Source organism: Bos grunniens, chromosome 5 (genome assembly GCF_055505025.1).
Source record: "Bos grunniens cultivar Pamir isolate PY7600 chromosome 5, Bosgru_T2T1.0, whole genome shotgun sequence".
NCBI lineage: Eukaryota > Metazoa > Chordata > Mammalia > Artiodactyla > Bovidae > Bos > Bos grunniens.
The window spans coordinates 46,695,919-46,703,420 of record NC_141169.1 but is presented as its reverse complement, the minus strand read 5'-3'; the positions used below and the strand labels follow the sequence as shown (position 1 = coordinate 46,703,420).

At 38.8% G+C, this 7,502-nt stretch overlaps 1 long non-coding RNA gene across 1 annotated transcript; it reads left to right on the top strand.

Annotated features, from left to right (window-relative positions):
- Positions 1–2,481: 2,481 nt before the first annotated feature.
- LOC147371879 (uncharacterized) lies at positions 2,482–5,595 on the top strand. Its single transcript, XR_015163811.1, has 2 exons — positions 2,482–2,543; positions 4,701–5,595. It is a non-coding gene; the product is annotated as an uncharacterized LOC147371879 (long non-coding RNA).
- The last annotated feature ends 1,907 nt before the right edge of the window (positions 5,596–7,502 follow it).

Genomic DNA, 7,502 nt, shown 5'->3' with positions numbered 1-7,502 from the left:
TGATGGGGCTGGGATTCCAGTCTAAGCAGACTGTTGATAAGGCCTGTTCAGTGAAGTGCTGGGATGGCCCACCTCAGCCTGGACAGTTATCAACAGCAGACTCTCTGGCTACATTGGCACCAATGGCAACAATGTTGCAGAATGAAGGTTTCCCAGAGAGGTGGGGGTGCTGCTACCTCTCTGGGTCAAGACTTGCAGGTCATGCTGGGGAAATCCTAAAATATTTAGGAGTTTGAAGGCTAGCTGCAGTTCTTTCTAAAGAGGGACAAACAATAAAAATTGTTTTGTTTACCTTTATGATCTTATTTTCACGTCTAGGCTGGTGCCGCTCGTAAAGGCTATGCAATCAGCACTCCCACCCATTACTGAGGTGAGTGGGTGATGCTTGGCAAGCATCGCTGTGCCGGCTTACCGCAGCTAGTGTTGCTCAAATTCAAATTCTGTTCTTCTTACTTGTTTGAAATGTAATTATTCTCACTGGGTTTTCATCTCAGGATTTTCTCTTGGGCCTTAGTGTCCTAAAGTTCCTTAACACAGTGAGCAGTGTGGACTTCACTCCCCTGTTCCACCTTCACAGGGCATCTCAACCTGAATCATTAAATCCTTCCTCAGCCATGGGATGTATTTTCCAACCTCATCTTTGGTACCCCTGGGCCATCCATTTTGAGTTTTTTCCCCCAGAACCCATTAGTTTTACATGAAATTCCTATCAATTGGCCCTCTAAGGCTTTGTTCTTTTTTCTCTTAGTTTCCATCTTGTCATCATCCATCTTGTTGTCATCATGCTTTATATCCTGGGGAACTGCCTTGATTTTAACTTCTAGTTAAAAAAAAATTTTTTTTGCATTTTCAGAAATTATGTTTTCAATACCAAAAGCTCTTTTTTCTTGTTGTTCTTGGTTTCTTCTTTTAGTGTCCATTGCATATATGTGTGTGTGTGTGTATATATATATGTATTTTTTGGTAGGTATAAATAGTCTCAAATCTGAGATTTCTAATTGGAGTTTGTTGCTGTTTTTTAACTTCTCTCTGCTCCTTGAATTATCTCTAGTTCCTCTAGGGTCAATTTCTGCTATTTGTAACCATGTACAATGATAATGGGTCTTCCCAGGCATCTCAATGGTAAAGAATCTGCCTGCCAATGCAAGAGATGTGGATACGATCCCTGGGTTGGGAAGATCTTCTGGAGAAGGAAATGGCAACCCACTCCAGTATTCTTGCCTGGGAAATCCCATGGACAGAGGAGGCTGGTGCGTTATAGTCCATGGGGTCGCAAAAGAATTGGACGTGACTCAGCGACTAAATGACAACAACGATAATGTGTTAACCAACCTCAATGTGGTGATCATTTCATAACATTTATGTATATCAAAGCATCACATTTTACACCTTAAATTACAGCTATATGTCAATTATATCTTGATAAAGCTGGAAACAAAATCAAAATAAAATAGAAAATTACTTTGACTATTAAAAAAAGATGCTGGTAAACTGTGCTTAGAGATCTTTGGTTTTCTATTTATATTTCAAACTGAATAGTTGGGAGGGGGTTCACTTTATATTAGTGGGTCTATTTCCTGATATACTTTGCCTCTCCTTTGGTGGGGAGCCTGACTAAAAACCTTCTGCAGTTGAGGGGAGGCATTCATGGGCAGGATTGCTGTAGGGTTAGTTGGGCAGGGAGCCAGCAGTTAGGTACTAGTCCCCCAAGTTCCAGATTGAGGAGGGCATTACTTGGAGACCCCAGTTCCCAAACTGTAAACCACAGATATTCTTCTGTGGCTGATTCGAGAGATTTGTTCCAGAGGTTATGATGCTGCTGCTGAAAAACGCAATAGCTAATATTAATAGAGCTGTTGGTCATGTGCCAGCCCCAAGAACATCACATACATAAAGTCATTTGTCCCTCACAGCAATCCTTTGGGTTAGCTACTGTTATTATCACACACAAGGAAATGGAAGCACAGATAGATTAAATAACCTGCCCAAAGTCACGCAGCAAGCAGTAAGTGACAGAAGCAGGCTTTGAACCAATGTTCCACAGTCCATTCTGCTCATCTCTAGGTTACATTTCTGGGCTGATTTCCCTCTGAGTAGAGGTGGGAATTGAGGAGTAATTAAAACATCTTTTCATACATAGACTGTAGTTTTCACATAGACTGTAAAGTAATTAGCCTCCAATTAAAATAAATACATTAAAAAAATAAAGAACATATTGATATATTGTTGGCCCTATGCTTCTTATTTAAAAACTCTGGGCTAGGGGTTGTTTCAACTTTGCTACCAATAGAAAAGCTCTCACCTCACTGCAGTGCCTCTTGTAGCAAATTCTCTGCTAGTTCACCTCCTCAGAGGCTCCCATTTGCATCCAGTCACCCAGAAATGTGTTGAAATATCTCATTCACTAATGACCACCATTCTTCATACCCCCATCTAATGTACTCTGCTGTGATTGTTCCTTGTGTTTCTATCTTTTTATTTCAGTGAACCCTCAAAGGCCTTGTAAATTTGTGCTCAGATTCCATCTTAAAATAACTTCAAAAGTAAGTATGTTTTTTATAGTTATTTTGGCCATTTTGCTGCATTGAAATGGCATTGTGCAAAGATTCAAGCTGTACTGTTAATTTCCATTCACTTATTTTATATTTGCATACAATCAAGAGAGAAACTCACATGGACACAGAATTTAATAAGTATAGATTCCAAACAGATTATTCTGTATAATTTTCACTAGGACTGCAAGAAGATACTTAATGGGCTGGAGGAAGGGTTTATTTATGCTTGAATCAGTTTGAATGTTGTGGGTAGTTCAGTGAAGAAATTCTCTGGAGGAATTTGAGGGATGATAGTTTGTACTTCAGAACTGAGTGAGTTCCTGAGTGATGATCTGAAGTGACTTATGAGATGCTTATCTTATGTTGGCAAAACATTCAGTATCAAAGCAAGGAAATTTATTTTTTTTCCTCACAGAATGTTCAACACTTTTCTTCCAGGATTATTGTAAGGACTAAACCACCTAATAAATATGCACAAAAGCGTAAGGACTGTCTGTTGTAGGTGCTTGATTAACATTAGTTTCCTCTGAAGTTGTGGAATCTCAAAGTAAACTGAAGCATTAGTATTAGAAGCAGTAAACTTGATTCAATGTGCAGAACAGAAGGTAATATAGGGTTGTAGTCAAGCTCATGGACTCTGCAGTCATACCAACAGAGGTTCATGTCGTCACTCTGCCTCTTAATTGCAGGTATTCTTTTGACTCACTTTCCTCATCTATAAAATGGAAAATTGTAGTATCTATTTTGTGCATCTATTAGGAGGATTAAAGGGGATAATGTGTGTGATATACCTGTTGCCTTTTAAGTGGATTTAAGTACTTAGCATCTATTATGTGGCAAGATGATTAATAATGTAATTGGCTATTATAATGATTAACATAACTTCAATGCTTTAAGGATATATTTTACACCAATAAAGTACAGAGCATAAAGGCACTGGGTCACAATGGGGTCTTCACAGCACATGATGCTTTATAGAGATCATTTTCCCATGGTATTAGGTGGAGCTTCAGTTCTTGGGGATAAGACAGAAAGTTTCATGCTCAAATAAGTTAAGGAAACAAAATATTCTATCCCACTTTGCATATTAAAGATCTAATAAATTTCCCCTTTAATCAACTTTGTTTAGCCTAGAATTTCCTCCAAACTCTTTATCCATACAATATCATTTATAATCTGGAGCACCAATGCTATGGAACATTCTTTGGGAAACTTGGCTTTATGTCTTTAGGTTTAAGTGTATAGTTCTATTCTATCAGAGTTTTCACATTTAGTGATCATTAGTTATATCTTCATTTCAGGCCTCTAGATATCTAAATCATCTAAAATAGTGAATATTGGTGTTTCTGTAGTAAACCACACACAGTTTTATTTCAGAACAAAAAAATGTATGCATTGACTCCAAAACTGTACTAGTGGACACTTGGGGGGAAATTTCACTGAAAAAAAGAATCCGGTTAAATTAATGTTCTGAATAGAAAAAAATAATAATGGCCCTTTTAATAATAAGGGTCATTGAATTGCTCCAGCTAATTGTATGTGGTGGAGGCAGCCAATCTCCAGAGATGGTTACCATGAACCACATCTTCTAGTATTCACTCCCTTCCATGTTGTCTGGATGGGCCCTATCTATCAATTTAACCAACAGAATGTGGAAGTTCTATACCTAAGTGTGAAGAAGGCTGGGTAGCCTCTGTGCTTCATGGATATTGTGCTGGAAAGGTGATATGAAGAATATGGGGAGTAGGAGAGACTCTCAGACCAGAGAAAAAGAGAGAGAGAGACCCAGCCTCCTAGTTCAGATAAATAAAAGATGGATGGAAGCATTAGCGTTTGAACTGTGCCTGTCAAAGCACCAGATGTGCCAGTGAACCAGCTAGGATGCTGCAGACAAGTCAAGTCCTCAGATGATTGTAGCCCTGATCCACATTGCATGGATCAGAACTGCCCAGCTGAGCCTAGTCAACCCACAAAATATGAGATAATAAAATGGTTATTATTTAAAGCCAGTACACTTTGCAGTTAAAAAAAAAAAAAAAACACAGTTATAGATAATCACTGTAATAGATGGATACTGGTTCCAAATAGGAAAAGGAGTACGTCAAGACTGTATATTGTCACCCTGCTTATTTAACTTATATGCAGAGTACATCATGAGAAACGCTGGGCTGGAAGAAGAACAAGCTGGAATCAAGATTGCTGGGAGAAATATCAATAACCTCAGATATGCAGATGACACCATCCATATGGCAGAAAGTGAAGAGGAGCTAAAGAGCCTCTTGATGAAAGTGAAAGAGGAGAGTGAAAAAATTGGCTTAAAGCTCAACATTCAGAAAACTAAGATCATGGCATCTGGTCCCATCACTTCATGGGAAGTAGATGGGGAAACAGTGGAAACAGTGTCAGACTTTATTTTTCTGGGCTCCAAAATCACTGGTGATGATGATTGCAGCCATGAAATTAAAAGATGCTTACTCCTTGGAAGGAAAGTTATGACCAACCTAGATAACATATTAAAAAGCAGAGACATTACTTTGCCAACAAAGATCCGTCTAGTCAAAGGTCTGTCTAGACCACTGGTTTTTCCAGTGGTCATGTATGGATGTGAGAATTGGACTGTGAAGAAAGCTGAGTGCCGAAGAATCGATGCTTTTGAACTGTGGTGTTGGAGAAGACTCTTGAGAGTCCCTTGAACTGCAAGGAGATCTAACCAGTCCATTCTAAAGGAGATCAGTCCTGGGTGTTCATTGAAAGGACTGATGCTGAAGCTGAAACTCCAATACTTTGGTCACCACATGCAAAGAGTTGACTCATTGGAAAAGACTCTGATGCTGGGAGGGATTGGGGGCAGGAGGAGAAGGAGACGACAGAGGATGAGATGGCTGGATGGCATCACCAACTCGACAGACATGAGTTTGAGTAAACTCCAGGAGTTGGTGATGGACAGGGAGGCCTGGCGTGCTGCGATTCATGTGGTTGCAAAGAGTCGGACATGACTGAGCAACTAAACTGAACTTAACTGAACTGAAAAGGGCAAAAATATTACAAAAATAGCTTGTCAAAATACTGCAGAAAAATACCTTTTTAGCCCTTCATATTTTGTTTCAGAATTTTTTTCCTTTGGAGAAAATTACCAGAAAGATCTAAAAATAGATTCAGCTCAAGCTTTGTTTTTTAGTTTTTAAAATAATACACAGATCAACAGACAACATGCTTATTTTTGTTTAACAAGGAAAAAATATTACTGTCTCATTCTCATAGGCTTATTTCCAAGTCAGGTCCTGAAAGATCATTTTTCCTCCCCCTTCAGATTGATGATTCTTACTTAAAAAGTGACTACAATAAGAAATGAAACTACTTCACAGGTGGCTTTTCACAGAGACAGGTTGGAGAAGAAGGGGCAGAGAATGAGGTGTCCCAAGTAGGGAATGTGGAGAAGGGCTAGGAGAAGAAATAAGTAAAAGTAGAAGAGGTTTGGCTCTTTGCTTCATTGATTTTTAAAAAAATTTTTTAATACAAATTTATTTAATTGGAGGCTAATTACTTTATAATATTGTATTGTATTGCTTTGTTGGTTTTTGTAATTGCTATTGATGTGAGAGGAATGACTGAAGTAATGAGAAGGAATGATAACCAAGATCAGCCTTCTGGGAAATTCTGGACAGCGAATGCATGATATCAAATGCTAAGGCTTTACCAATAATGGAGATAATAATTTTTTTTCCTCAAGTTATGCAAGCCAACTTGTGCTTCCTTTGAATGCGACTCCATGAAGAGATTGAGTCATATCCTTGGGATTTACTAGGTTTACACCCAAAAGGTCATTATCAAGTCAATTAAATAATGACATGGGAGACAGTATTTTAGGTACTGTAGGGGAGAGAAGAGAATAAAGTTGATAAGTTCTCAAGTTATTGGTAATCAAGTAGGAAAGTTAAGAAATTATGTTAACAGAATAACACAGCAGAATGTAGTAGTTAAATTAAGGCTAGGAGGGAGAAGGCAGCTATGTCTGAAAGTGGAGGGTTTATGACCTCTCTGATAATCAGTCTGCATGAATGACCGTGCACTGATTTGCACTTTTGAGGAAAAGAATAAAGAAATTTTTGTTTATTTTCTTGTTAGTCTGCTTGGAAGGGTGCTTGATGGAGCAGAAAGGGGAGAGGTCAGTGGAAGGGGCAGGATAATTTTCTCCTCTCTCTTGGCTACTGGACAGGTTTTGAATCCCTGCTCAGTGAATTATTAATACTAATCAAGATTAAAGAAGCTGGTTTCACTAAGACCTTTCTAAAATACTTAGCCTAAGTGGTATCACTTAGTGGTCCAAGTGGCTGAGTATGGCACAGAGATGGGGAGGGTACCTCCACAATGTCTGAAAAAGTGGGCAGTCAGTAAATACCCAGTGAACAAACAAAACCCTGAAACACTGGAACTGCTGGCTTTAGGAGCAGGAACTCATGCCTTTGGCATGGACGTGGCTGGTGGTGGTGGGCACCATTAACACTGGTGGCAAGGAGCAGTTCTTAAGTTACTTATAGGAAAAGGACGAGTGGGATCTGAAAAAGAATAAGGCAAATCACATCACAGAGGGACTAGAGGCACCAACGTGTTTACAGTATGTATGAAATACTCAGGAACTCAAAGTACCCCTTGTGATGGGTAGGGAGGAGAACAGTGGAGGGGGAGTTGATCTGCATGTACCAGCTTCAGGCAAGAGCAAGAAATTTATTTCATGGATATTAAAAGGACTTTATTTGTATTTACTTTTTGATGGAGCCTAAAATTTATTTCATGGATATTAAAAGGACTTTATTTGTATTTACTTTGTATGGGTTATAGAAGCTACAGTGTTGCAAGGCTAAATCTAAAGGTTTTCTGTGCTGGGGAAGAAAAGAACAAAGTAGACTGATCCAGATGACAAGAAACTATATGCCTGGTTGTATACAG